The 27,057-nt window shown below is 41.6% G+C and overlaps 1 pseudogene; it reads left to right on the top strand.

Moving 5' to 3' along the window:
• Positions 1-363: 363 nt before the first annotated feature.
• Positions 364-26,161, top strand: LOC131762421 (serum paraoxonase/arylesterase 1-like; annotated as a pseudogene).
• The last annotated feature ends 896 nt before the right edge of the window (positions 26,162-27,057 follow it).

The following is a 27,057-nucleotide window of genomic DNA, read 5'->3' as shown; positions in this document are numbered from 1 at the left end:
CGTGGGGTTGCTGCAGTGGGATGACTTGGTCTAATTTGAAGAAAGAACTTACTGTTTTACTTCTAGCACCTGGACCCAGCAAGTGGGGAGGGAGCCTCAGTCCTTGAACTTCTGGCTGTAATCAGATGACTGAGAAGGGAAAAGGAAAGTGGAAGTGGGGTGGACCTCTGGTTTCTGAATAAAAAAGAAGGCTAGAACAGCCACAGCAGAAGTAGGAGCAATGTGCAGCTGGGAGGATGGGTGGTTATGAAGATGGAGGATGGTTGCAGAGCCTCTGAGCAGCCCAGAGAGGGGAGGAAGGGAAACTGCACTCACTGTTCGAAAAGCTCTAAAGCCTCACTACTCAAAAGGACTGTGGACCAGATGCATGAGCATCATATGGAGTTCCCAGGACTTGCAGAATCTCGGGCCCCAGGCCACACAATTGAATCAGAATCAGCATTATTTCACAAGCTCCTCAGGGGATGTGTATGCATGTCTCTAAAGTGAGACCCGACGGAAAGGGGCGGATATAACCCTTGAAAGAATGGCATAGCCATTGAGGACACAACAAAAACTGCTTAGAACAGATTAGGCCCGAGATGGCAGAAGGTTAGACTTGCAGTAGAACTTGAGCCTCATTATGCGCTCATCGTAATACGTTACCATATGCCAAACGACACACCCACAGGCGCCATGACACTTCCCCAGCCGACCACAGAAGTCCAAAAAGTGGGCGGTGACCCAATTCCTGGAAATCCTCTCCCCTTTCTCGAAATAGCTGGAATAATCCTCCCACTTGTTAGCCTATGAAATTACCCAGTGCATTAAAAACTAACCACTTCTGCACCCCGGACCTCTTGCCTTCTGAGCCGGCTGGTACTCCTCTGTGGAGTGTATTTCTCCCAGAGCTGCTCTCCTTCTGAGACGCCCAAGAAATGTGTCTGGAATGTGTATCTCTGCTTTCCCTTTACTCTGGCTCGCTCTTGAATTCTTTCCTGCCCAGAGCCAAGGACCCTCACTTGGCGGCCCGAGACCTGGGTCATGACCCTCCTCTCATGCCCCATCTTCCTGCAACCTCTTTACAAAGTCTGTTAATTAATCTGCTTTTTACCTGTCACTTTGCCTCTCGCTGAAGTCCTTCTATGCCGAGACATAAAGAACCTGAGCTTCGTTAAGTCCTAAGACTAGGTGTGCGGTTGCACCCAGAAGACTGTGGGTTCGAGTCCCCTCTTAAGCCAGAGATTGTGGATTCCAGCCCCACACGAGGCTCGTCTGTGTTCGAGTCCCACATGAGGTGTGACTCGATTTGAGTCCTATCTGAGGTGCGTGGTTTCAAAAGGACATTCAAATCCTGCGTCATTCATCTGCCCAAAGGAGTGAAGGGAAGAGATTATGTCCTGAGACCGGCAGCAGGGTCGAGGTGAATCCGCAGAGGCGATACTCCTTTTTCCTCAGAGACGCGGTGTATGCGAGTGGGGCAGGTTCACAAGAAGTTATATAGTCCTGGGGCTGGAAGGAACTTGTGGAAGAATACTCGATGTGTCTTGAGGGGTTCCCGGATGCTTCTGAGGTGATAGCAGCACAGAGCAAAGAAAGAAGGGAGCTCCCCTGGATCAGTAGTCTTCCCTGCGCTTCTTTGTAGTTGGCTGCTGTGGTCTCGCGAGCTGTGCACTGCGCAAGTCCAGGAAATGCCGAGGACTAATAAACAGCGCCCCCTGGAGTGTGGAATGTTGCAGCCCCGCGTCTCTGGGACAACTACTTCCTCATTCCTAAATTGCCCACTGTAATGCATGAGACCCTTCATTAGAAGGAAACAGCAAAGCTCGCATTATTATTTCTGCCACCCCCATGCCCACTCCAGGCAGCACACTCTAGTGGGAAGAGGGCAGTGGGGGAATTCCAACAGACCTGGGTTGCATCTCAGTTCTGCAACTTTCAAGTCACTTTGTCACTGACCCAGATTCTTGGACTTTTTAATCAACAGAAATTGATAACAGGTCAGAAGAGAAATTTAGGCAAGCCTTTTTGGGGACCTGTGCTGCAACACAGGGAGCGAAAACAAATAATGGCTTCCCTTGCTCGCTCCCTGAGGGAGAGCGATCTGATCCTTTAAATGGGGTGTGGGTAGGGGCAGATCCAGCATCTGGGCCAGAGGGGCAGCTTAGGTGGCCTGCCCACCTCCTTGGTGGAGCTGTGTGCAGGGATCATGTGCAGTTCACTGTTTTTGTTCTAGACACCTCATGAATGGCAGTTGCGTCTTTGGTCTTTTTGTATCATATTGTCCATAATTTGTCCCAACTGCACATGCACGCAGTTATTTTTAGTCCCTTATAGTTTGTATTCTGTTGCTTGAGGAGATGTTTGTCCAAGTGCAAGCATTGTAGCAAAGGGTCCCGGGTCCCAGGTCCCAGCCTGTCTCAACTTTACCATTCTGAGCCTGTTTCTCCACCTAAATATTATGGGCTCATAATACATATCACAGTAGGATATATATAAAATCTGGCACATGAAAGATACTCTGTAAATGTTAGCTTTTATTATTGCCATATGCTATCTCAAAAATCTACCTGTGAAGGTTGCAGGATACAAAATTAATGCACAGAAATCTCTGGCATTCCTATACACCAACAACAAAAAACCAGAAAGAGAAATTAAGGAAACACTCCCATTTACCATTGCAACAAAAAGAATAGAATACCTAGGAATAAACCTGCCTAAGGAGGAGAAAGACTTTTACTCAGATAACTATAAAACACTGATGAAAGAAATCAAGGATGACATAAACAGATGGAGAAATAGACCATGTTCTTGGATTGGAAGAATCAATATTGTGAAAATGACTATACTACCCAAAGCAATCTACACATTCAGTGTAATCCCTATCAAACTACCAATGGCATTCTTCACAGAATTATAACAAAAAATTTTACAATTCGTGTGGAAACACAAAAGACCCCGAAGAGCCAAAGTGCTCTTGAGAAAGATAAATGGAGTTGGAGGAATCAGGCTCCCTGACTTCAAACTATACCACCAAGCTAAGTAATCAAGACAGTATGGTACTGGCACAAAAACAGAAAAATAGATCAATGGTACAGGATAGAATGCCCAGAGATAAACCCACGCACATATGGGTACCTAATTTATGACAAAGGAGGCAAGAACATGCAATGGAGAAAAGACAGCCTTTTCAATAAGTGGTGCTGGGAAAACTGGACAGCTACTTGTAAAAGAATGAAATTAGAGCACTCCCTAACACCATACACAAAAATAAACTTCAAATGGATTAAAGACTTAAATGTACAGCCAGACACTATAAAACTCTTAGAGGAAAACATAGGAAAAACACGCTTTGACATAAACCACCGCAGGATATTTTTTTGACCCACCTCCTAGAGTAATGGAAATAAAAACAAAAATAAACAAATGGGACTTAATTAAAAGCTTTTGCACAGCAAAGGAAACCATAAACAAGACGAAAAGACAACCCTCAGAATGGGAGAAAATATTTGCAAATGAAACAACAGACAAAGGATTAATCTCCAAAATATACAAACAGCTCATGGAGCTCAATATCAAAAAGACAAACAATCCAGTTAAAAAATGGGTGGAAGACCTAAAGAGACATTACACCAAGGAAGACATACAGATGGCCAAGAGGCACATGAAAAGATACTCAACATCACTAATTATTAGAGAAATGCAAATCAAAACTACAATGAGGGATACCCCATGCCAGTTAGAATAGCCGTTATCAAAAAATCTAGAAACAAATGCTAGAAAGGGTGTGGAGAAAAGGGAACCCTCTTGCACTGTTGGTGGCAATGTAAATTGATAAAACCACTATGGAAAACAGTATGGAGGTTCCTTAAAAAACTAAAAATAGAACTACCATATGACCCAGCAATCCCACTACTGGGCATATACCCCGAGAAAACCATAATTCAAAAAGAGCCATGTACCACAATGTTCATTGCAGCACTATTTACAATAGCCAGGACATGGAACCAATCTAAATGTCCATTGACAGATGAATGGATAAAGAAGATGTGGCACATATATACAATGGAATATTACTCAGCCATAAGAAGAAATGAAACTGAGTTATTTGTAGTGAGGTTGATGGATCTAGAGCCTGTCATACAGAGTGAAGTAAGTCAGAAAGAGAAAAACAAATACCATATGCTAACGCATATTATGGAATCTAAAAAAAAAAAAAAAAAAAAGGTACTGATGAGCCTAGTTGCAGGGCAGGAATAAAGAGGTAGGCATAGAGAATGGACTTGAGGACATAGGGTGGGAGGGGGAAGCTGGGGCGAAGTGATAGTAGAATCGACATATATACACTACCAAATGTAAAATAGTTGGCTGGTTGGAAGCAGCCGCATAGCGCAGGGAGAACAGCTTAGTGCTTTGTGACCACCTAGAGGGGTGGGATAGGGAGAGTGGGAGGGAGGCTAAAGAGGGAGGGGATATGGGGATATGTATATGCATATGGCTGATTCGCTTTGTTGTGCAGCAGAAACTAACATAGTATCATGAAGCAGTTACACTCCAATAAAGATCTGTTTAAAAAAATCTACCTATGAATGATCCACTTAATGAAGGGTACTTGAATATATATTGTGATAATACCTCACTGAGACCATAGGCTAAGGACGAATAACTCACTGGCCCTCCTGTATCAATGCAACCAACATCATCTCCATCTGATGCACTAGCCTACTAATTCCACAAAATAATTCAGCAGACATCTACCAAGTACCTTCTTTTTTTCTCGAGTGCTGTATTCATGTGGGAAGTCACAGGGATGAATAGGATGCTGTATTCACTCACAGATTTCAGAGTTTACTGTGAGCAGTGAGACCACAAACTGATTACTGTAAAACAATATGGTAAATAAAACACAGACCTACTAGAGCATGGACTTGACGATATGGGGAGGGGGAAGGGTAAGCTGTGACAAAGTGAGAGAGTGGCATGGACATATATACACTACCAAACTTAAAATAGATAGCTAGTGGGAAGCAACCGCATGGCACAGAGAGATCAGCTCTGTGCTTTGTGACCACCTAGAGGGGTGGGATAGGGAGGGTGGGAAGGAAGGAGACGCAAGAGGGAAGAGATATGGGAACATATGTATATGTATAACTGATTCACTTTGTTGTAAAGCAGAAACTAACACACCATTGTAAAACAGTTATACTCCAATAAAGATGTTAAATAAATAAATAAATAAATAAAAGAATTGGGGAAAAAACCCAATATGGTAAGAGACTCTGTAGATGTACACATGAAGGTTCATGAAGATAAATGAAGGAGTTAACTAATCCTGTCACAGAGGATCAGTAGGAGCTGCAGACTGTCATGAGTAGGAATCTTCCAGGAGGATTAGCAGGAAGGACTAGGTGGAGGGAAAACTTGCATGAGAAAGTGATGAGAGAAAAGGGTCCTTGGTGTCATGGCACTTGATTTCAAATCCCGATTCCATCCTTTTAAGGATAGTAGGACCCAGTAAGGAATATTGAATAATTTCAATATTATTGAAATTGTAATTTCACACAGGAGTGTGCAGTGGCAGAAGGTAGACTGGGCGAGGATGCATATGGCCCCAAGGAAAGTTCCAGAATGGATTTCGTAATGCATAGTTAAAGATCCTTGCTTTCTTTTGTAAGGAGCTGGCATGTATTTGCAAAGAATAATTCATAGCAGGGAGTATGTGATTTCTGGCCAGAGTTCAGCAGCTTATAAATCAGCGACACATCTCAAACATTGAACTTTATCCTTTAGACCTGGAACATTTGGACTTAATCAAGCACTTGACAAGATGTTTCCTGATAATTGAAAATAAAATAGAAAAATATGAGCTGGATTATAATAACACAAGCTGAATTGTCTTCTGGCACTTCCTTCAGCTTTTTGGAAGTGGTGATACTGGTAAATTTTGCTGGGCAGAGGACCGAATGTGATCTTTGCATTCATACTTCACTTCTAATCCCAGCTCAACCACTTCCTAATTTTGTAGCCTTGAAAAGCCACTTAATCTTAGCCATCTGTAAAATAGAGAAAACAATACCTCAGGGAGAGATTTGAGGATTAAAGCAGAGTAATTACAGTACCTGAACTGTACTAGTAATGATTAGTCTGTTGAGATTTGACTTCTTTTGGCCACAGATTTGAACCCAAAGCAACTGAGTGCTCACTTAATGCCTCCTTACCTACTGTGGGCTCCCTTTTACTGTGATTATTCTGTCTTTTCCAGGTTAGAGATCAACTTCCATGAGAGAGAAGCCTAAGTTAGAATATGGGCTGATCAGTTCTGCTTTTCTCTGCCCCCTGTGAACACATCACATTTAATAAACCTTGCAAGCCAGGCTGCATACCTCTTCTTCCTGTGTGATTTTGACTAAAAAAGCTAATTTGGCTATCCTTGGCATTTTTCCCAAGTCTTGACCCACTCACTGATTGCACGTCACTGACTCTTCTTCTGTGTCACTCTTTGTAATGTCCTTGATTATGACCTCCACTCTTAACATCTTGTACCTGTCCTTTGAGTTCCTTGGGGCACTCTGTGTATATTCACGGAGCTTTCTGTAGACCAGTGTTTTTCAAAATGGTGGATCACAAAATCAATTTAGTAAATTATGATCAACACTTACCTATTTATTTATTTATTTATTTTTATTCTTTTATTTTTAAAATTGAAGTATAGTTGACTCACAATATTATATTAGTTTCAGGTGTACAACATAGTGATTCAGTATTTTTATAGATTATACTCCATTTATAAATATTATAAAATATTGGCTGTATTCTATGTGCTGTATAATATATCCTTGTAGCTTATTTATCTTATGCATAGTAGTTTGTACTTCTTAATCTCCTACCCTTATCTTGCCCCTCCCCACTTCCTTCTTCCCACTGGTAACCACTAGTTTGTTCTCTATATCTGTGAGTCTGTTTCTCTTTTGTTATTTTCATTCATTTGTTTATTTCTTAGATCCCACATATAAGTGATAACATACAGTATTTGTCTTTCTATGCCTGACTTACTTCACTAAGCATAATACCTTCCAGGTCCCTCCATGTTGTTGAAAATGGCAAATTTCATTATTTTTTATGGCTGAGTAATATTCCATTGTGTGTGTGTGTGTGTGTGTGTACACACACACACACACACACACACACATCCTCACCAATATTTGTTATTTGTATGACCAGCATCTTTAAATAAATGAAATAGAATTGAATAGAAAAGTTAAGAATTTATTAAATGTATTAGGGTGAGTATCACTTTGTGAACTTTGTTCCAGGGTGTGTGTGTGTGTGTGTGTGTGTGTGTGTGTGTGTGTGTGTGTGTGATGTGTGTTTCTACCATGTAAAATGCTTTTCCTAATGTGGGTCTTAGTCTGAAAAGTTGGTAAGGCACTGCTCTAAACTTTCCCTTTTATTTCTTTGTTGCAAACTTTTTTGATTATAATGTCAGATTTCCATTGTTGAAATATCTTTTTGTTTCTCAGGTCATGGGGGCAGATCCCAAGTTTCCTTTGAAGTCTGCTTTCTAAGTTTGTGTACATGATTCAGGGACCCACGCTCTCCTTGCAGGCCAGGCCTTCCTCATCTATCCATTCACCTCTGGATCTCTCGCGCCCAGGTTCTCTACTCTGTGCCTCAGCGTGAACTGTGGTGCTTTAACAAAGCTGATTTCTAGACCCCACTGCTAGCCTCTTAGCTCAGACCCTCGTAGAGGGTAGAATTGATAGCCAATGGCATGATAGTAGGAGCATGCTACATTTTTATCTGAATGAAAAGATGAAATAATAAGTCACCTCCAAATTCCTATTATTTTATACCATATTGTTAGGAATTTTATGCAAAGTGTCCAGTCACCCTTAGCCCATCTTCCTCCTTCTATGAGACTAAATTATCAGTAAGGCAAAGTGAAAACTTTCTCTGCCTGTCTATCTTTAGTCAAGTAAGATTTCTAGGGATTGTTGGATAATTGTTGCTGCTCACTCTGACTATACTATATCATTAGTTCTCAAAAAATGTTTATTGTTTAGATCTCTTGGCTGTGCTAATGTTGTGGTCCATTTCTTTCAAATGCTATGTCAATAGCTCTGTGCTGCGCAGGCAGCCTGCTGGTACTTCCTTCTCACATCTGTTCTTTTTTCCTTTGTCCTTTACTCACATGTTCCCCACAATGTTTATGCACTCAGATTTAGTAAGTCACTTTTGGGTGTGTGTATGTGCAATGCCTTTTTATATGTTGGCCTTGGGTATGATTTTCTGAAGTTATAAATCCTTTAATCACACCTGCATTTTTCAAGTAACATACCCGAAAGCAGATGTCCAGTCCAGGCTTTGGGGCCACACTGGGCAGATGGGCAGGAGGCCCATCTGTCAGCAGTCCTAAAACATCAATGGAATAAATTTGAACCCTGTTGCTATTTAACCCAAATTCCACTAAGGACTCCTGACACAGTTGATGAAATAGTTCCTGTTCTGCCAAAGGGCACAGAGTCCTCAAGAGGACACTATGTATCTCCTTTGTGTATCTACCCACCTCTGCTAAATAAATACTGAATGTTGTGCCCAGGGACCCATGTGTCTTGCTCAGGTCTGGTCTGGTAGAATTGCTCAGGTTTCAGGGACCACTAACCCTGGGGTTGAAACCCAGTCAAAAAGTACAGTTAAGGAGAACTTTATTGGCTACTTACCTTTGCAACTTAATTATAATTTCTGGACAGTTTTATGCATAGTTGATTCCTTTTTTTCTCTCCCAGAACAAGAAAGAATGCTTCCCAAGAGTAAAATTGGTAGAACTTCCTAACTGTAAATTAGGAAAAGGAATAGGTAAGTATTTGAGAGGAGGAAGTATCTCACTTGAACTTGAAGTATTGCAAGTTATTTGATTAATATACTTGTTAAATTTTGTTCAAAAATAAAACTATGAACCAGGAGAGTATTATTAAGTCAGTAGTTAGTTATGAATACCAAATTACTTGACTTTTGACTTTACCAAACTACTGTCAATGTTTTTGACTGTTTTTTGATCATTTGTTTTTGTTTGGTCCATTTAGCAAAAACAATAGTCAGACAGTGTTTGATTTTATGGTAATATAACCTGAGCAGATGGCAGAGGAGGGACAAAAGAGGAATGAAAAGCAATGAGTAAAGGGTAAAATTTTTAAAAGACCTCACACACCTTTGCAGTTACCACCGGGCTTCTCCTCATGCATCTCTCTTTTAATATCTGGGAGGAAAATTTTTCCCAGAAGCTCTCAGCAGATTTTCCCTTAGATCTCATTAATCAGAGCTAGGCAACAGGCTGGTGCCCTAGCTGCAAAGGAAGCTGGGAAAGTAATTATGGGCCTCCTTTGTGGAAGACTGACCCTTCAGCAAAGATAAAAAGGCCAGGGAATAGCAGCTGGTAGGCAACCAACAGGAGTGTCGGAGGACTCAAGTCCCCATCTGGCTTCAACCAACCAGCTTTGTTATTTGAGAACAACTTGTATGACATTCATGCTTTTGTTATTTTTTTTTTTAATTTTTATTGGAGTATAGGTGATTTACAGTGTTGTGTTAGTTGCAGGTGTACAGAAAAATGAATCAGTTATACATATACATATATCCACTCTTTTTTTTTTTTTAAGATTCTTTTCCCATATAAGTCATTACAAAGTATTGAGTAGAGTTCCCTGTGCTATACAGCAGGTTCTTATTTGTTATCTATTTTATATATAGTAGTGTATATGTGTCAGTCCCAATCTGCTTTTGTTATGTTTTGAGGGTTTTTTTAGAATTATTTATCTCAGTTGACTGAGGTTGGAAAGGCCACATGACTTAACGCAGTTAGCATCAGTAAGCTTGGTCAGATATCTTATAGTGTAGTCTTTTTTTCTAGAAAACAAACATGATATTGATATTAAATATCCCTGGATATTTGAAAAACAAACACCTCCACTAAAATTATTAATACCAAATCAAAAATCCCATATGTCTCGAGATTGATTGAAATCCAAAAAATTTACATGTACTTAAAGCATAACTAATTTGGTGATATTTTATTGATGATTATATTAATAGTAAATGCATATTTGGCATATGAAATGTATCCCCATTTTAACCAAAGCATTTGGAATTTGTTTATATTTCCAATAGGGTTTTCAAAGAGTTTATTTGGTTTGGAATTATTAAGTATCAACATATATTGGGAGTTTATGTCTTTTAAAAACAGCAGGCTATTTTCAAATTACTGTACCTTTTGTACATTTAGTGAATTTCCATGTACTTTAAGAGGTTTTGGGCTCTAAGGAAAAAGTTCTAGTCCATCAATTTAAAACAAATATATTAAGTGTACATTTTAAATATACTTTATTTCAATATATGAATCGCTTTTAATTTTTAAATAATCACATTAGTCAACTGGAATAAATAAGTGAACCTGTCAAAGAAGAGTTAAATATGTAGCCCTATTTTCAAGTTAGGAGTGATAAAGAAAAGGACCCTTAGCTTCCTGCAACAGTATGAAACAATCTGTGCTGTCTATTCTCTTTTCTGACAGAAACTGGCTCTAAAGACTTGTAGATACTTGGTAATGGACTGGCTTTCATTAGCTCCGTAAGTGTTTCCTTTCACTTACTGTGCTCTGAACCATTTTCTAGGACTGGCAGCTTGTCTTTTGTTTCAGCCTTTTTTATACCAATGCCCATCTTCAAATAAAATGAACAGTGATATGTTTCAAAAAACAAACCGTATATGCATTCATACTGATGTTATGATTTTGATAGTATATGTTCTATGCATATTTGTATTCCTGTGTGTACAGTGAACTCTTATATTCCCCTGTCTTCCATTGTGGCAATTTGTGAGTCCAGTGAGTTCAAGAATGGCTTCCCATTCATCTGTCTATTCCTTGAAGCACTTAAGTGGTATATTCAAATATTTGCTGAATTGAGTATATATAAGTGTGTACTTGTGTGTATATATATATCCCCTCACACGTCATTTAGATTTTTATCTTTTTTTATACTTTTCAGAATAAGCCTTTTAATTTAAAATCGTTGACACTTTATTCCACAATTTCCAAGCTTTGAAGAGAAAAGCCACCATGTTGTTGAACCTCTCCTGCGTATAGATCATTGCGATAGGCGATATAGCTCAAAAAAAAAAGCCTGATGTCCAGGTCCCAGCCCCAAATATTCTGATTCAGTTGGTCTGAGGGAGGCTTGGGCGGTAGTGCTTGTTACAAGCTCTCCAGGAGATATAAATGTGAGGCCAGGGTTGAGAATCACCCCTGTCGTCCATCTCATCAGACAATCCCTTTTTCGGTGAGCAGCAACAATTATCTAACAATCCCTTCTTCGGTCTCTGCAGATTTTTCCCGTTTTGGCGGGCTAAAATTGCTGCCTTGAAAATTATCAGCAAAGTCTGTCTCTCTCTTCCAACTCTCCCCCCCTCCCCTCCTCTCCTCCCTCCCTGATATTCCAGTACACTTATCTGTCCTCACTCTGATTCTGCTGCAGGTTGTCTCCCCTCTTTCTTATTTTGTCACTCATTTCGAATTCTCGGAGCATTCCCCAAAGGACCAATAATTTTGCCTCCTCTTTATTCTCTCTATTTCAGAAAGTTCAGCCGTGTCACGACTGTAACGGTGCCAGCTCTCTAGGAGAACACCCCCAAAGTGGATAATGATGATGATGATGATTTTAATCAGCTCTTCAGTTCCCTCCCTTCAGCTTATTAGATACTTCTGTTTGGGTTCCTCCCCTATAGCCACATTAAACTCAAAATGTCGAAAAGTAATTCTTTATCCTCTTATCTTCCATTCTTCATGTTTACCCCATATGACTTCTCTTCTTCCATATATGTATATATGAAATATACATATATCCGTATATATTTCCCTTTCAATGACCTCTTCACCCATTTATCAACACTATATTTTATTTTCAAAATATTTTAAGTGCAAAGAAATAGGGTTTTGGGTGTGTGCATGCTCTTTTCAATTAAAATGGGAAAAGTAACCACATCACTATTACACACATGCTCGTATAAATTGCTTTTGCATTAAACACTACATCATGGATTCCTTTCTCTGACAGTACATTTAGAGCTACTTTACCATGGCTCTTTGGAATTTTGTTGTGTGGGAGTACTATAATATAGTTCATCTGTTGATGGATATTCAACCTGTTCCCACCTTTATGCTCACTGAAAACAATGCCAAAATAAACATTCTTGTACATATATCTTCTGTGAATACTTCCTTAGGATAAATTCCTAGAGGTGGAATCTGCTGTGCAAAATGTGAATCTGGGTTTTAATCCTCACTTATGTTTGATTTCCGACTCCCTCACTCCTCAGCCTTCGTCGGGGACATTTGATACTTCTGTCAAATGCCTCTCTTGTCCTTTCCTGTCTTTTCCCGTCAGTGCCATCTTCCTGGCCCAGTGCCTTATCTCCACGTGCCTGGATTACTGCCATACCCACAGGTCATGTTACTCCTTGGTTGAAAGCCCCCTATAAGTAAGCCCTGGATCCCTATCCTAAACCCTGAAGACTGGCCTTGGGTCCTGTTTCTGTGGCTTCAGTATTCCCACTCTTTCACTCCTCCAACCACAACCTCACCATTAAGTGTTCCAATGAAACATGTGCCTCAGGCCCTTTGCATGCTCTCTTCCTTCAGCCTGGAGCACTCTTTCCCCAGATATTCACATAGTTCAGTTTCTCATTTCATTAGATCTCTGCTTTGACATCATCTTCTCAGAACTTCCCTGACTCCTGTGAAGAAGACATCTCATTACTCTCCATCCCTTTATCTGGTTTTGTTTTCCCTTTGTAGCACTTAGCACCAATTAAAATAAACCTTTGCTTGTCAGATGGACTAATGCGAAGCTTCATAGCTGGCTTTTGTGTTCAGATTTCTTCAATTCAACCTCCTAAACTTTACACTATTTTCATTTAAACACCAATTCAGTCACGTCAAAGCTTTCCAAAGACTCACTGCTTCTAAAGGCAAAGACTATGGCCTAACTTCACTTGCTGGTTCTGATCATACCTTCTTGACCACTTAAACTGGTCTCTTTCATGTCTCAGAGTTGCACTGACTCCCAGAATCTGCTTCCCTTTGATATTATCTCTCACGTGCTCTTTTTATGGAATTGATCATCTCACACTGTGTAAATTACACCTGAGCACACCTTCTCTTATTGATATTCTTCACATCTTTTATCTCTTTTATCTCAGTGCTGCATCTTGCTGAGACCATTTGCAGTAGAAAGCTTAATAAGCTCTTTGGAGTTTTAGTGTCAAGGGCTGCTCATTCTTAAGTTGAGGATTTTTTTTCCCCTTGTGGAGTCTGGAGTTTTTAGAGACTGTCACTGGGTCTTCCTTTAGCCATTTTTCTTTGGAGCAATCACAAATGCGAGATGAAAATATTCCATCTGCCTGATACCCTAAGTACTGGTTGGAGGTGGATTGAAATTGCTTTCCGGAGACAGGGCTGACAGCTGACAGCTCAGTTAATGTTTCCATTTTTGTTTTTAATCTCTTCTCAGATAATACCTGCTGGTGGTGAACCATCCAGATTTTAAGTCCACGGTTGAGTTGTTTAAATTTCAAGAAGAAGAAAAGTCACTTTTGCATCTGAAACCCATCAAACACAAACTTCTGCCTAAGTACTGAGATATGTCATATTTCTATTTTCCTTTAATACCAGTGGATGGTTAATCTACTTTTAGTGTTGCTTTTTGGCAGGGAGTGGGGGACGGGGGACGGGGTGGGGGGGATAATGGCAACCCCCCTTTCTAAGGATCGCAAACTCCTCCAAGTGTTCTGCAGAAACTTTTTTTTAAATATAAATTTATTTATTTTATTTATTTATTTTTGGTTGTGTTGGAGAGTCTTCGTTGCTGCGTGGAGGCTTTCTCTAGTTGCGGCGAGCGGGGGCTACTCTTCGTTGCGGTGTGCGGGCTTCTCATCGCAGTGGCTTCTCTTGTTGTGGAGCACGGGCTCTAGGCACGCAGGCTCAGTAGTTGTGGCTCGTGGGCTCAGTAGTTGTGACTCGCGGGCTCTAGAGCGCGGGCTCAGTAGTTGTGGTGCACGGGCTTAGTTGCTCCGTGGCATGTGGGATCTTCCTGGACCAGGGATCGAACCTGTGTCCCCTGCATTGGCAGGCAGATTCTTAACCACTGCGCCACCAGAAAAGTTCTCTGCAGAAACTTTTGAGGACTCAAGGCTCTCAGAGAAGACCCATCCTCTTCCTCCTTCATTTCCCAGGTTGGCTGGATGCTGCTTTATGGCTCCTGGCCTCAGAGAATGTTCCTTTAATCTTTTAGCAAGAAAATACTCTGCTCTTCTTGAAAACCAGACTTAGTATTTCAAACCCAAACCAGTTCCATAGACAAATTTCACCTTTTGAGCTTATTTGTTATTTATTTTTCTATTGAAAGATGGAATATTACATGTTTCTAAGAATTAGAAATATGTACCTAAGAGGAGATCTGAAATCTGGTGCCTCTAAGACCTCTCTGTGCTGCCTCTTCTGCTGTTTGTTGTGCACACGATTTTTGAAATAGCAGCTCTGTGGTGACACTCAGCTCCATCCCAGGCTCCTTGACAGGATGACATACAGAGAAAGAAAACACACATGGATCCCTGATCCCCCAAAACCCAACACAAAGTCAACATCCTCGCTTGCCTTAGGGTTTGGTTTATGAGGTAGTGATGGATTTAGGAAAATAATCTGACACTATCTTCCCAAACAGTTTTTATCCTCTAATCATGATTTTCTAGAATCCTACCCTCTATTTGAAAAATTTACCTGCAGAATTTAATTATCTCTGAATTTGTAAATCTAGATTTCTTTTAAACCGTGTGGTATGTACGTGCAGGTGCCTAGCAGAGCACCTGGTAAGTGATGTGTGCTCAGTGTTAACAGTGCTCCTTCCTCTCCTTTCTTACCTGGTGGATTTGAAGATGAGGAAACTGAGATTGGAGAGAAATAGAGTTACTGGATGAAAGTCAATCAACCAATTAGTGGCCATTACAGACGACAGCCCAGGTCTTCATCTCCATGACAGTTCAGACAACAGCTTTTGGTGGGAGAGTTTCTTCATACATTCATTCAACAAATATATTTTGGAAAAAGAAATGAGGACACTGAGTGTCTGAAGAATGTGCTAAGTCCCAAGATCTAAATTAGGAGAAAGTATGTAGACTAGAGAAGCTGGGCTAATGGTAATAACAATAGTGATAATAACAACTTAATGAGCTTCAACTATAAGTTGGTTGGTACAATAACCAATTTAACAGATTATTTTATTAACTTTTTACAAATATTTTCTTTTTTTTAATTTTTATTTTTGGCTGTGTTGGGTCATCGTTGCTGCACATGGGCTTTCTCTAGTTGCGGCAAGCGGGGGCTGCTCTTGGTTGCGGTGCGCGGGCTTCTCATTGTGGTGGCTTCTCTTGTTGCGGAGCACGGGCTCTAGAGCTCAGGCTCAGCAGTTGTGCACGGAGCACGGGCTTAGTTGTTCCGCAGAATGTGGGATCTTCCCGGACCAGGGGTTGAGCCCGGGTCCCCTGCATTGGCAGGCGGATTCTTAACCACTGCGCCACCAGGAAAGACCCACAAATATTTTCTTAATTAGGTTTTATTTCTATACCAGTTTGGATTCAAGAAAATGAGGCCTGGAGTCTGGAGCTTGTGCTCTGAGTCACTATGAAATAGTGAAAACTTGTTTTATTTGTTTGACCATTTAATCTCGGAAATCTCAATTTTGTCCAATCTCTCAGGGTTAGAATATTTTTTTCTGGGCAATTGCAAATATATTGATCTTTGGCAATATAGAACCAAACTATAGTTAGTGCCACAATTAACTAAAATTCTGCTCTCTCAACCCAAGGATTATCCATGTATATTTTCTGCTTTGTATTTGATGGTTGTTTATATGGTTGTCTACAACATTAATACTCCAATGACTAATCTATTATAATTTGGGCATGTTATTAATAATAATAACACAATGGTCATTTTTGGTCATTTACTAGATGCCAGGTATGGTGCTCGGGTCTTTGATTCATTATTTCATTTTATTCTTACCCCAACATTTCAAGGTATGGAGAGGCTTAGAGTTTAGTGACATGCTGTGGCCCCATGGATGATAGCAAGCAACTCCAGAATTCAAATGGAGTTCATCAGATTTCAAAGCTATTACTCTAAACCTTTCTGCTCTGCTCCTTTTTATGAAAAATAGCAAAGGATTATAAAGCAAACTAATTTCAGAAATCTACCTTTAAAAAAGAGAGGAAAAACCCCTGGCTTGCAGGCTTATGCCTGAAGCCTGTACAGACTAATCCTAAATTCCTAGACCCTTTTTCTCATGTAGTAACTGTGGCTACCATTGATGGAGGCTTTGTGATTGGCAGGCTCCCCGCAAAGCAGACAGCAGGCATCATCTCATTGTAATTCCCACTGCAACGCCACAAATGAAGATTCTGACCCTTAGTCTTATACTAATGAGCTGTATGACTTTGGGAAAATCATTTAACCTCTCTTTACAGATGAGAAAACTGAGGCTCTGTACGCTTATCAAAGTCGCCCAGGAGCCCAGAGCTGCGTCAGAGCTGATGTGCTGGCCGTGACGCCCTCCGCAATGGAGCGGAGATAATTCTCTCCCAGATAATGGCGCCCGGGAACTTCTGTCACCTCAATCAGCACAGAATGACTCACTTATGTGTTCGCTGTTGTACCTATTAAAGCAGAAAAATAGACTCATATATCTTAGATTTTCAGTAACACAGGGAGAATCAAAATCAGAACAACAGCAACAAAAAAGCCACAGCATCCTATTTCTGAGCATTCTTGCTCACAGACATTTCACTCCATTTAGAATTATGAAACTTTATGGCTGGATGTGATCCTGTAAGGCTAAAAGATAGACCAGTCCATCTACTCCTTTGTTATAGATAAGGAAACTGAGGCCCTGGAATGTGAAATGATTAATTTCCCCTAGATCACACAGCTAATAGTAGTAGAACTTTAACTAAAATGAAAGTCTCAAGATTGCCAGGGTGTTTTCCACTGCCTGATGCTGAGTTGGACTGTTCTATATGAGCATAAAGAAATGTGTGGCCCTGATAATGATTCCTGGCCTAATTTAATGTTTGTGGAGTTTTGTCTATCTACACACACACATACACACACACACACACACACTTTTTTAAAGACAGTTTATAGGATTTTTATGTCCCATTGCTATTAATTAATAACCTTTTAGGATTTCTTAGGGTAATTATTGTCTTTGAGGATTGTATAGGTTGGACTGATTTCACATAATTCTGGGCTGTAACAGCTACTGTGAAGGCTCCATTCCACTTTTTGATTTTATAAGTAGACATTAATGAATGCCAATGCATAATCCTGTAACGTACCATGCCTTCACCTGCATGTGTCATATGTGTGTGTTTGAATTGCAGTTTGAATGGCATTGTCAGTGTGGGACCAGAACACTTCTATGCCATCAATGATCACTATTTTGTTGACCCCTACCTGAGATCCTGGGAGTTGTATTTCGGTCTAGCATGCTCATTTGTTGTTTAATACAGTCCAAATGAAGTTCGAGTGGTGGCTGGCAGCTTTGATTTTGCTGTGGAATCAACATCTCACCTGATGGCAAGTATGTGAACTCTTAAAAATGCTATACATGTCCCCAGATTCTCCTTAGACATCTTTAGAGCATATTCATTTTCTAAATGATGGAATGCATTTTAACATGTTATTCCAGCAAGAGGATTAGGGAAAATGTAAAATATCTTACTTTTTCAGGGGGTAACATATATCAAATCATAATTTTCTGTTTTGTGAAGGCATATTCTTTTTAAATGTCTTTTTTGGGGAAAAAAGTGCATTTCAAGAGGGGGTACTGCAATAAACATTTAGTATTACTAAACAGCTTTGCTTTGAGGAAAGATTTTTGAGTGTATAATGAGATTAACAATTTGTAGGTATGTATATACCAGTAGTGCTGGTTTGTGACACGACCAAAAGCTGGTACCAAAATGTAAATCAAGGCATCACTTCCTTCATAAAGAAAGTGTTACCATGGGGAAAAAAAGTCAGCCTCACTAAGTAGTGTGCTTAGTGATGTAGTTGATTTACCTTATTTTCTGGTGGTGATCGTGAAACAATTCACAGACCAGCAACGGTTTGGGGACCACACTTTGGGTAGCATTGGTGTGTACATAAAATCCTCCTCATCTTGTATCATGAAGGATTTGTAACATACTTAGAAGATTAGTAACATATTTAGAGGGTAGTAACATATTTAGAGAAAGCAACACAGACAGTTTTCAATTATTCATGTCATCTCCTGGTCTTCACAAATAGCAGATAATCACGCAGTCATTTATCTTTGTCCTGGGATGCACTGTGCTTAGACTGGCCACAGATCGTTATGATGAATGTGACATTGCAGTCAGGGTAGAGGGGAGGAAGTCTCTCAGATACAGGCCAAGAATTTGTCTTCTCCTGTGCGTTCTCTGGCCTAAAACGAGGGGCTAAAATGCAGAACCTGGGGCTTGCCATTATGTTGACAAACCAAGGAAAGCACGGTCATGGTTTTGCTCCCAGATATTTGTGTTAGAGTTAAGTTCCTTCCCTACTAGTCAGTGCCAATTAGCTTCCCACCTTTAGAAATAACTTCTCAGAGATTAAAACTCCTCTGTGCACTGTCAACTCATTGAGTTCCTTCAGAATTTGGTGTGCTTTGAGACAGGTTCCATTTTCCAGTCTCTAAGCAAAGCTCTTCCCTAGGAAGAGTTATTACAGCTTCATGGTAACCTTCTGAAATCACATTACTTCACGAGCTTTGATGTAGCTCTTTCTTCTTTGAAGGTATGTCTATATGTCTGAAGTGCTGGCTCATAAGATTCATGAGTATGAAATGCACGCTAATTGGACTTTAACTCCATTGAAGGTAAGATGTATTAATACTGTAAGTTTGCAGAGTGATAATTAGATCCTAATTGATTTGTGAAATTAAAAGTGAGGAAAAAAGGATTGTCTAATTGGAGTGGGTGAGAAGCAATTCTTCGCTCTTTTATTGAGTCATCAGCATCATACAGGTCTGTTGTTCACTTTTGCTTAGCTGCAGAGTGGGAAGCAGCAAGCCACACACATCACCTGTGAAACTTTGATTCTTTCTGCTCTAGTGAATTTTAAGCTTGGCATTGTGTTCTTCAGTTCTCCCTTTCCTTCCTTCCTTCCTCCTTCCCTCCCTCCCCGACCCCCCCCCCTTTTTTTCCCCTCCATGTTGATGGAACAGACAATAGCCTCAACTTGTATACACACAGCACAATATTTATAAAGCCCAAGTACTCACAACAGCCTCCAGGTGCCCTGGCAGCCCATCCCTTTGCTGCCTTTGTCTCCAACCCTTGGCCTGCTGCCGAGATACTCCTGCTTGAGTATTTCTGGGGCTTCCCTGGCAAGGCCCTGCCTCAGGATGGGGCACTTGTCTCTCTCCTCAGGTGCTCCTTCTCCAGATCTCCACGGCTCTTCCTTCATACCTTTCCAGATTTCACTAAAATGTCACTTCAGTGAGGCCTTCCCTGGGCACCTAATCTAAACTTGCAGCTCTGCTCCTTGCTACACACACACACACACACACACACACACACACACACACACGCTTCCTGTCTCCTTTATGGCTGTATTTTCAGCATCCTTTGCAAACATATTTTGTATTTTACTTCTCTTCTCTATTGTCTGTGTGCCTCTCCTACTAGGGTATAAGCTCCACAGGACCGATATTTTCTCTATGTGTTCCTGGAAGAATTCCCACACGTAGTAGGCACTGAACAAATTCACTGTTAATTTAACATGCTGGGTCAGGGCATTCTTCAGAGCTTCATCTTCACCCGAACCAATTCTGATCCGGTCTGAAGGTTTGGAGCAAAAGGGGTAAAAACACAAAGGAGAGGAAAGAAGAAGTAAGAGCAAAGTGGAGCATTATGAAAGTAATGCTTCGGAAAAACACGAAGATAGCGCTCCCCTGTCAGAACTGCCCACGGCATATGAAGCGCTGTCCCCAGGCCCCGTGTGACGGTGCCCGTCGGCGCACCGCATCTCAGTGACTGTCCTGAGGGGCTTCAGTCTGAGAAAATTACCTCGAAGCAACATCAAATGGAACATCATGTTTGCCATTAAAATCACTGGCAGGGCTAGTTTGATATTAGCGGAAGTAAAATGGAATTACACACACTCATATTGGCTGGGGGAATAAAAACAAATTGTAGTTGTAACAATAGGCACTTCTGCAAATTGAAAGTTAAAGGATTTTATAAGAATAAAACCCAATCCAATGTACATTCAACACAGAATCATAGAGGCACTGCTCTTGCCGAGGCAAGATTGAGGGCAAAGCTTATGTCAGGTTTGGCTCTCACTTCTGGCAGCAAATCATGCCTGTCTCCTGACATAACAATTCAGTTGAGACTCCCCCCTTCAACTGTAATGTTATTCTTTCTTTTGAAGGATCATATTAATTAAGACCAGTTAATTGATACTTGGAGTGCCAAGAAATTTGATAAACTAGCTGGGATTGTTCTTAGAATTTGGGATGAGATGCAGATGGGTTTATGTCCTGTCAAAGTGTGGTATCTACATACAATGAAATATTATTCAGCCTTAAAAAGGAATGAAGTACTAAATTATGCTATAACACCTATGAACTTGAAGACATTATGCTAAGTGAAATAAGCTAGACACGAAAAGACAAATAGTGTATGATTTCAGGTATCTAGAAGAGGCAAATTCATAAACAGAAAGCAGAATAGAAGTGACCAGGGGATGGGGAAGGGAGGGTGGGGAGCTCCTGGGTACGGTTTCTGTTTGGGATGAGGAAAGGTTCTGGAAATGGATCGTGGTGATGGATTCACAACACTTCGAATGTACTTGATGCCACTGAATTGTACGCTGAAAAATGGATAAAATGACAAATGTCATGCTTTACGTATTTTACCGCAATAAAAATGATCCCCTCCTCAAAAAAAAAAAAAAAAAAAAATCCAAGACACAGCCAATGAATAGTCTCACTTCAGTGAGTTCCAACTCTCTAAAAACTGGGATATTTGTTAACAGAGGTTCCAGTTTTTCCCAAAGAGAATAATTTATTGTTTCCCTTACCAAGGAATGTAAACATTTCCACTGGACTTTGTGGAAGCAGGAAACGTGGTCCGAGTGTGCATCGTGGTGAGTTAGTATTGCTAGGAATCACGGATTTGCAAGGGAAGAGTTCATCGCTGAGCCCAAGATGGGCTCCCTGCTGGACTGTCAGCTCTTGCTCAGCAGGTCCCAGGCCTGCCCCTTGCTCAGCAGGTGTGCAAGGCAGGAGCTCATTAATCATGCAGTGAATGAACGGGACCCCAGGTTTCTGAGTCCTTCTCCCACTCTCACTCCCCACCCTCATCTTTGCAGGCTTTCATCTGCCATGGAATTCACCAGCTGGCCATGACCCCTTCCAAAGATAATAGCGGAACCCTGCGACAAACATTTTCCTCACCTAAAGAATTTAACGTATCAGCCTAGAATGTCTGACACTGGGATAGATGCGGTTTGGGGATGGAGGAGACTCGGAGCTGATTTTGGCCAGAGGATGTTTGCTCAGCCGCCTCCTTTGGCCAAACTTGCCGGTTTCCAGGGAAGGAATGAGTGATGGCGCTGCATGAAGGTCAAAAGGAGGCTCTGCCTCAATGCTTGAGCCCTCTCGTCCCTTCACGGCCACGTGGAGGGAGCTCATTTTGAGTAGGAAGCACAGGGCAGTGTGGGCTCACCACAGCTGTCTGTCTCCCCACGCTCTGGCCTGTGCAATGAGTCACTGCCAATTATCACAGGGTCTCTGGGTGCTGAGGTAGGCTGGCCTCTGTTTGAGGTACACGGTAGATATTGTTTCTCCAACTGAGAGTTAGAGGTAAACAAATAGATGCGATTTCTCCCTGGTAGAAGGCAGCCAGGATGATGAATGATGGAATTAAGAATCGTTGGTATTATTTATGATCCCGGTACAAAGCCGCGACAGCAATCTGTGCAGTCATCACATGCTTGCAACTTATATTTAGAAAATAAACAGCAGAAGAACAGGGAGTTGAATACCATCAGGAAGCCAAGGAAGAAACTTTTCCTCAACTCCAAGGCACAAATTAGACCCCGGGTGATCATTTCTCCTCTGGCTGCAGAGCCTATGATTAGCCGTTAAAGAAGAGCCTACATTTCATTGATGTTCTCATCAGAAATGAATCTGCATTTCCTGGTTGTTTTCTGAATGCTTATAAAAATATCATTTGCACATGCCGTTTTAGAAGGAACTGTTTTAGGCTGCACTTAAAACGTTTTTTTTTTTTCTTGCAGTTTTAATTTCATGCACAGATGTTAGTCCAAATGCCTTCATCTAACTTTTAACAGGCTTCCTTGGTTTTCTGATCCTCCCCCTCCCTCGTGTGTCCTGGAAACCGGCAAAATCCTAGCATAGATGGAAAGCTAGAGGAATTCCCTTGAGTGCCAGGGAAATGGGGCAGAATTGTCGTGTCCCCGGAGCCAGAAGTGTGGTGACCAAGGACAGGATGATAGTATTCCCTGATGTATTGCTCCATCACCTCTCAAATTTTTTTCACTTTCTCTCCTTCCTTCTCTCCTTGTTTTTAATCTAGAAGCCTCTGGACTTTAACACACTTATGGATAATGTATCCAAGGATCCTGTGACAGGGGACCTTTGGGGTGGTCGCCACCCCAATGGCATGAAAATCTTCTTCTACGACCCAGAGCATCCTACTGGATCAGAGGTTAGTTTGCAAAATGAATCATGTCAGTGGTTGAAAATATAAATCTCAATTATATGTGCAAATAAAAGGGGGACATGGATAGATGACCCCAGAGATCAGATATAAAAGGGAATGGGACTCCGGGAGGTGTTTGAGTCAGAGTCCAGGCAGGAGACAGATGGTACGTGTAAACTGGGCGATTTGAGGGGACTTCCTGAGGGCACTACGTACAGAGGTGTAGGCACAGGCAGTGAACAGGGATAACGCAGTACCCCAAGGCTAACAAGGGAGGCAGGGATGGTTACCGGAAGCCAGAAGAGAAGGGAGCTGTGTGTGGAGAAGGTGCTGGGAGGGGAACCTGACCTCTGGTTGAGGGATGTAGCCAACCAGCAAGGGCCTCACGGGGTTGGGGGACTGGGGTCAGTACCCCTCCTCCCTCTCAGCCCTCACACTCCCCACCGCTGCTGCTCCCCGGTCAACCTCTGCTAGAGGGTGGAGGGCAAAAGGGAGCCCTGAGTAGGCTTCACACAGGCTGGAGCAGAGTGGAGAGTGGGCCTGGAGGGCTGGGTTAGGATAGCCAGCCCTGGACTGGGGTCCATATCTTTATTTCAATAGTGAGTTTCTCCAACTTGGCAATTCACAAGAGTTTAAAAAATATACTATACCACATTGCTATGGTCTAATCATTTGTGTGTTACCTGCCTTCCTGTTCAACCCCCTTTTCCTGTGTGTCAGTACACGCACGAGTTCGTGTTATGGACCAGTCCTAAAGCAGGGATGGCCATCCTCTCCAAACCTTCCTGGCAGAATGGAAACCTAAATCACTTGCTGGAATGATCTGGGCTTAAAAGAACTTCTCTTCCGTCTTAGTTTTAGTACCCAAAGACCCTATAGGTGTCCATGGTCTTTTTTCAGAGGATTGTTTTGGCAGTGCAAACAAGAATTTGAAACTCACTTTGCCATGGGCATCTGAACATCACTATGACTTACCTGGGGTTTTTGACTCGGAGTTTTCAGTAGGTACTACTAATTATACTTGTTATTTACGTCAGATACATGGTATACTTTTTGACATGGTTTACTGCTATATATTCTTTATAAAGCTCAGTTTTTTGTTTTGTTTTGTTTTATAAATTTATTTATCTTTGGCTGTGCTGGGTCTTCGTTTCTGTGCGAGGGCTTTCTCTAGTTGTGGCGAGCGGGGACCACTCTTCATCACGGTGCGCAGGCCTCTCACTGTCGCGGCCTCTCTTGTTGCAGAGCACAGGCTCCAGAAGCGCAGGCTCAGTAGTTGTGGCTCGCGGGTTTAGTTGGTCTGCGGCATGTGGGATCTCCCCAGACCAGGGCTCGAACCCGTGTCCCCTGCATTGGCAGGCAGATTCTCAACCACTGCGCCACCAGGGAAGCCCTAAAGTTCAGTTTTAAGAGTCAGTCTCATCCCACCCTCCACCCCTGAAAAAAAAAAGATTTTTTTAAAAGCTACATCTCTTGGATAAGAAACAAAAACCAAATACATATTTCCATTTGCCTGTTGGCCCTTCATGCCCTTTATCTCTGGGTTTACAGGACAATTGTGATTATGGTGAATGGCAATCCTTTGTGCCTTTTGCTAGTTCTTAGCTATTAGGACTGCTATATGGTATGCTGAATAGAATTGAAGAAATGTATGCTGTGGCATGTTCACTGTTCAGAACTGGGCAGAATGTTAGATTCTCATTTGTTCTTGCTTGTTAGCTCATTTGCTGAACTTGGGCCATTTGCTATATAGCATGGACTTCGTTTGCTGTTCTGGAAAAAAAAATACTTCCTTTCTAATGATGCAGCTGGTAAGGTATAGCAAAAAGTAATAACGATCCATTGTCTAATGCACTGCGCCACAGAAGAGTGATTTAGTTTTATTAGAAAGTGGTTTCCTAAAGCCAAGGTGCACCATCAACTATTTCCCGGTAACTAACTACTACATGTGAATGCTGTAGCAGTTTCCCAAGACATCTGTCTTCGGTGCCAGCTGTTTTGGAGAGGTCCTTTTAAATGCTCACATTCACCCTTTAATAAACAAGCACTACTAGCCTTCCTATTCTGCCATATTTGGTGTTTATGTATATCAGTATCTGTTCTTCAAGTCACTGTACTTTATCCTAAAGCCTTCAGAAGAACACGAACTTAAAGTAGAAAGCGAATTTAGAGCTAATATAGTCGCACCCATCTCATTCTACAGATGAGAAACAAACAGTTAAGTGGAAGATCCAAAATACAACCCTGGGCTCCTGCCTTTCCGTGTGCTCAGTACAGTAGGTGAATCATATGAAATTACCATTTTATGGGCCAAAATGGTCAAACATCGGCTATCATGTATAGCCATCTTAGATTCTATCGATACTGTACTGCTGCTAATGATACAATCATATTTCTGCTCAACTAAATGAAGGAAACCAAACTCATGAAATCTTACACATTTAGAGTTGGGACCCTAAGTTCAGAGGAATGATGAATGTGGTGGAGAGGTATGTTCTTTTTTGGGCAGTGCTCTTTTTTGTGTTTGTTTGTGTTTTTATTGCCACATTTAAAAACCAGGAATTTAGTGTAAACATCCAAATTCCTAGCTTACCTGAAAATACACAAAAACTGGCCTGAATTCCAGCATGGCAATAATTTGACTATTACTGAGTAATACCCCCTCCTTCCTGCAATTTACCATAGTCCCTACTGCTCCTTTATGTCTCACACCCAGGCTGTACTACTGATTTATAGCTCTTGCCTCTATAGGTCTTTGAGTCTCTATCTCTGTTAAAGATCATCTGATCAGAATCTGTCATTTTGCCAAGGAGGAAACAGGTATCATATAGAGAGTAATTTTGGAACAAAATATGGTTTACCTAAAGGCTTCTTCTTATGGAGAAATGACCCCATATTTAAAGTTATGTCTTGAGTGACTTTATTTTATTTTATTTGTTTTTTTTGCGGTACGCGGGCCTCTCTCTCACTGTTTTGGCCTCTCCTGTTGCGGAGCACAGGCTCCGGACGCGCAGGCTCAGCGGCCACGGCTCACGGGCCCAGCCGCTCCGCGGCACGTGGGATCTTCCCGGACCGGGGCACGAACCCGGATCCCCTGCATCGGCAGGCGGACTCTCAACCACTGTGCCACCAGGGAAGCCCCTTGAGTGACTTTAAAAAATATTAATCTAATGTTATTTTTGGATGGGTGCTCCAAATCCAGAAGATTTTAGAAGAACCCAAAGTTACAGTGGTTTAGACAGAAAATGGTACAGTGTTACGAGGAAGTACGGTTGCCTCTGTATTTAAAGGGAAACTGCTGATTGGTACTGTGTTCCACAAAGCTCTTTATCGTGAGCTCTAACAGGCCGATTTGCACCCAGGCCCTGACAACTGGGAGCTCCTCATTTCCACTGTTTGCCACATCTAAGGGGCCACAGTGATCTCATCTGAACAATGAATGCTGACCCTAAATTTGGACATCACAAGAGATGAAAGTGTGTTTAGCTGGGAACAGATGTGATGCATAAGGCTTCTTTGAGAGTACGGTATCACATCAGTCTTGGGATATTTGACCACTTCATTTACCAGTAAAAATCCTTTAAATGGAATTGCTGAAATCATTACGTCAGTTGTCAGGTCTTAAGTAACTTAAGTATATGTGACCCAGAAAGTCCTTTCCCTAAAACATGTTTTCCCTGAGAGCCCATGAGCTTATTGCCACCTTGCCTTGTTTTGTTCAAAGAGCAGGATGAACGCACATGTCATCAGAGTCCCAGCACTCAGAGCCTCCAGTTCACATGCTGGACAACCAGACATGCGCTAAGAAGTTGTCCTCAGCTCCAGGCCTACCTCCCTAGCAAAGCCGTTAGAAATCCTGGCACACTCGGAGCCATTCCCATTCCCTTCTAAATATGGCTTTCCCAGTAAATAGGAACCTCAGTTACCCCAACTCTCCTTTTACTTTTGCTCATTTTTTCATTGCCAAGGGTTTAGTCACAGATAAATTACGGTGTGTGTGTTTGTGTGAGAGAGAAATTAATACCCCCCATTTGTTACATTCAGTCTTCTGAACATTTAAGCCTTTAGGAATACGACTGTTGAAAGGATCCCCATACTCTGGGGTGGGCTGACTCTAAGCTTGCCCTGTGCTGCGTGAGGCCAACTGCTTAATGGATTTGTCACAGACCTGCTCCTGGCTAATAGGTATCAGAAGCTGTGATGGTGAAGCCATGAAGGGGACAGAAAGGTGGGTGAGGG

Source organism: Kogia breviceps, chromosome 9, assembly GCF_026419965.1.
Source record: "Kogia breviceps isolate mKogBre1 chromosome 9, mKogBre1 haplotype 1, whole genome shotgun sequence".
Taxonomy (NCBI): Eukaryota; Metazoa; Chordata; class Mammalia; order Artiodactyla; family Physeteridae; genus Kogia; species Kogia breviceps.
This window is presented reverse-complemented; position numbering and strand designations above follow the sequence as displayed.